The sequence below is a fragment of the Triticum aestivum genome, chromosome 3D, assembly GCF_018294505.1.
Source record: "Triticum aestivum cultivar Chinese Spring chromosome 3D, IWGSC CS RefSeq v2.1, whole genome shotgun sequence".
Classification (NCBI taxonomy): domain Eukaryota; kingdom Viridiplantae; phylum Streptophyta; class Magnoliopsida; order Poales; family Poaceae; genus Triticum; species Triticum aestivum.
Window position 1 is genome coordinate 542,519,872 of NC_057802.1, and position 4,927 is coordinate 542,524,798.

Here is a 4,927-nt window from a genome sequence, read left to right on the forward strand (position 1 = left end):
CCCAAACCTGGGTAAACATTGTGTCCCCCGCCTCCTGTTACCATCCGCCTTAGACGCACAGTTCGGGACCGCCTACCCGAGATCCGCCGGTTTTGACACCGACATTGGTGCTTTCATTGAGAGTTCCACTGTGCCGTCATCATAAGGCTTGATGGCTCGTCTCGTTGTCAAGGACAACATCACCTCTGGGGGAGCCCTGGTTGTAGGCCAAACTCTCCGACTAGGCAGTTTCGTCATGACCGCCCGTTCAGCCGTCGCGCCGACGATGACTTCTCGGGTCATCGAAAACAGCCTCCACGTCGGCTCGGAATTCGCCGAGCAGTTGGATCCAATGGAGCTCTCTTCCTTGAACGAGCTCTTGGATCACATCGCCGCCTTGGGAGTTGCTACGAACTATGATAAGATCGGGCTTAAACCCGACCAAAGGGAGATTAACTCTCCGCCGGTCACCCATCAGATAGCGATGGTGGAGGAGCAACATAGCGATTCTTCCTCTATCTTGAGGACAAACTATGTCTGGATTCCCGAGCTCTCCGAGCCGGATACCCGTCTACGGGAGGACATGGCCCAAGCCTTGAACCTAGAATCAGGTAGCGGGCCAGACTTATTGGGCAACATCCCGGAGCCCGAACTGCCAAGCTCAGAAACTCCTCCGCCCCTGGGTCTCAGATCGGGTCAGGGTTCGGACCTAAATCTACCCACCCACCCAGATATAAGTGATCTTTCCCACATTAGACAAGAGCCCCAAGAGACTGTACACCACTATTGGGCCAGATTCCTCCTTGTAATGAGCAAGGTTAAGGACTGTCGCGAGGAAGACACAATTTCATTCTTTTGCAAAAATTGCACGGACAGGGGAATCCTCAACGCCATAAGTCGCCGTGACATAGCACACTTCGCTGACTTGGCGGCCATAGTATGGAAGTACTGTGCGATGGAAAGCGCCTGGAAAACCCAAACAAAATTTTGGGATCCTCCGGCTCTCACTAAACCCCCTGTCCGAACTAAAAGGGTGTACTCTCGTAAGTCACCCGGTCCAATTACAAAGAAACAAAAGCCCACTACAGGGCGTGGAACCGTATTGGAGGGATGGCTCAATGGGCCATGCAAAATTCACAGTACAGCGGATACCATGCCAACACACAGCCTTAGAGCATGTTGGGTACTCCGGCAGGTGGCCAAGAGCGGTGAGGATCTCCTCATCAACAATACCGCAGAGCACCATCCCGTGGAAAATAACAATACAGTATTGATAGTCTTCGAGACCTTCGCCTCAAATAATAGGCGTAAGCGAGCACTCCGCAGCCTTGCCGAAGTCTGCCACGTGGCAGCAATAAATCCATGGAGCGATACGGCTATCACCTTCAATGCCAGTGACGAACCTAAATTCCGAACAGCCCGCGCACCAGCCGCCTTGGTCCTTAGTCCAAATGTGGATGGCTTCCGGCTTACTAAAGTGGTCATGGACGGCGGCGGCGGATTAAACCTCATCTATGAGGAGACTCTTCGAAAAATGGAAATAGACAAAAGCCGCATTGAGCAAAGCAGTACGACCTTCAGAGGAATCATCCCTAGTCGAGAGGCACGATGTGCTGGGAAAATCACACTAGATGTGGTATTCGGCACGCCGGAGAATTATAGGTCCGAAGAAATCACATTCCAAGTGGCCCCGTTCAATAGCGGATACCACGCCCTTCTAGGGAGGGAGGCATTCACGATCTTCCAAGCTATACCCCATTACGGGTACATGAAGCTCAAAATGCCCGGGCCCAATGGAATCATCACTCTAGTTAGTGATCCGGACATAGCACTCCGCGCTGAAAATAAAACAGCCGCACTGGCCCTTGAGGCGTTATCCGAAGCCCTCGCGGCCGAAGAATTAACTGCGCTGCGCTCCACAGTGGACAGGGACGACGTGATACTCGACAAAAGATCCAAGTCCACCTCTTTTAAACCAGCGGATGAAATAGTCAAATTCCAAGTCCATCCAACGGACCCTACAAAAACAGCATCCTTCGGGGTACAGTTAAACCCCACAGTAGACGCCGCACTACGGGAGTTCTTGCGCGCGAATTGGGACATCTTCGCCTGGCATCCTTCAGACATGCCAGGAATCCCACGCAGGCTAGCCAAGCACAGCCTTAACATTTTAAAGGGGTTCAAGCCGGTCAAGCAGACTCTTCGGCGTTTCTCTGAGCCTAAGCGACAAGCTATGGGAGAGGAGCTAGCCAAGTTACTTGAGGCCGGATTCATTAGAGAAATAAAACACCCAGACTGGCTAGCAAACCTGGTGATGGTACCAAAGAAGGACAAATCCTGGCGCCTATGTGTCGATTTCAAGGACCTTAACAAGGCTTGCCCAAAGGATCCCTTCCCACTCCCCCGCATCGATCAAATTATCGACGCCACCGCAGGACACGACTCATTGTGTTTCCTCGACGCATACTCCAGATACCATCAAATTAAGATGGCGGAGTCCGATCAAGCCGCAACGGCATTTATCACTCCATACGGCCCCTTCTGTTTTAACACCATGCCTTTCGGGCTCAAAAACGCCGGCGCAACCTATCAACGCATGATTCAGACATGCTTGGAGACACAGATCGGCAAAACAGTGGAGGCATACATAGACGATGTGGTCATTAAAACCAGACACGTCGAATCCTTAATAGACGACTTGAGGCTCACGTTCGACAATCTCCGAACATACGACATTAAGCTCAATCCGGAAAAATGCGTGTTCGGCGTGCCCGCCGGAAAGCTCTTAGGCTTCATCGTCTCCAATAGAGGAATTGAAGCAAATCCGGCTAAAATCCGAGCTCTGTCACAGTTGGCTATCCCAACAGACCTCAAGCAAATCCAGAAACTAACTGTATGCGTGGCTGCCTTAAGCCGCTTTATCTCCCGATTAGGAGAAAAGGCACTGCCTCTTTATCGCCTTCTTCGACGCACCGAACACTTCGAGTGGACGGATGCAGCCACGGCCGGATTGGAAGAAATAAAAGCTGTTTTGGCCACCAACCCAATCTCGGCCGCGCCAAATGTCGGCGAACCAATGCTGTTATATATAGCGGCAACACACCAAGTTGTAAGCGCAGTGCTCGTCGTCGAACGAGAGACGGACGGACATAAGTTCCCGCTTCAAAATTCGGTATATTATGTATCCACTGTCCTCACTCCATGCAAATCACGGTACCCACATTATCAAAAGATTGCATATGCGGTCTGCATGGCATCCCGGAAACTACGACACTACTTTCAAGAGTGTTCAATTACGGTGGCCTCTGAAGTACCACTCAACAACATAATAAACAACCGCGATGCCACGGGCCGGATTGCTAAATGGGCTATTGAGCTCCTCCCGTTCGACATAATATACAAACCACGGCGAGCCATTAAGTCACAAGTACTGGCTGATTTCGTCGCCGAATGGACAGAAGCCAAACTCCCTAAAGAGTACGGCGCATACTCCAATTGGATCATGCACTTTGACGGCTCTAACATGCTGGCTGGTCTGGAGGCTGGCGTCGTCCTGACATCCCCCACCGGAGATACAGTCCAATACGTACTCCAAATACTATACACAGACTCCAACAACGCAGCAGAATATGAGGCCCTGCTACATGGTCTCCGGATGGCAGTCTCCATGGGCATTCAACGCCTGGAGGTGCGTGGCGATTCGAACCTCGCAATATCTCAAATAAATGGAGACTTTGACGCCAAAGATCCAAAAATGGCGGCTTATCGCAACGCTGTCCTCAAAATGTCAGCTCGGTTCGAGGGGCTTGAATTCCACCATGTGGTCCGGGAAAACAATCAGGCGGCGGATATCCTCGCCTGCATCGGCGCTAAGTGCGACCCCGTCCCACCTAATATCTTCCTGGAAAGGCTGTTTGAGCCATCTGTGGTATGGGAAGGAGAGACCGGTAACAATAGTCTGGACCCGGCCACAACACCAGATACCGAACACTCTGACGTAATCGGAGGCTTTGCCACCGAAATAACACCTTCCGCCCACGTGATTATGGCTGTCATCGCCCCATGGACAGAACCCTTCTTGGCCTACCTAACTAGGCAGGAACTACCCGAGGACCCAAACGAGTCACGTTGCATTGTGCGACGGTCTAAAGCCTACAAGGTCCACGAGGGAGAGCTTTATAAGAAAAGCGCTACCGGAGTCCTTCAAAGGTGCATCTCCGAAGAGGAATGACGGCAACTTTTGGCAGAAATTCATGCTGGACTTGGCGGCCACTAGGCCGCAGCTCGGGCCCTTGTAAGCAAGGCCTTCCGTACAGGTTTCTACTGGCCGACGGCCCGAGCAGATGCATAGGACCTCGTTCAACGTTGCGTCGGTTGCCAGCTTTTTGCAAACCAAAGCCATATGTCGCCTACCGCTCTCCAAACAATCCCCATTACTTGGCCCTTTGCGGTCTAGGGGCTTGATATGGTCGGACCCCTTAAAGGGGGAAGCCATAAGAAAATATACATATTGGTCATGGTGGATAAATTCACCAAATGGATAGAAGCCAAACCAGTTAAAACGGCCGAATCCGGACCAGTGATAGACTTCATATCCGGGGTTGTACACCATTACGGCGTCCCCCCTAGCATCATCACCGATAACGGCTCGAACTTTACAGCCGACGAGGTAAAACTTTGGTGCAGCAACATGGGCATTAAGCTCGATTATGCTTCTGTCTACCACTCGCAAACTAACGGTCAAGTCGAGCTTGCAAATGGTCTTATCATGAGTGGCATTAAACCCAGATTAGTGTGATCCCTGAAGGAATCTGATATGCACTGGGTAGAGGAGCTCGACTCCGTACTATGGGGGCTGCGGACCACGCCGAATCACACTACCGGATACACACCGTTCTTTATGGTGTACAGCGCAGAGGCGGTACTGCCCTGCGACATAATTCATGAC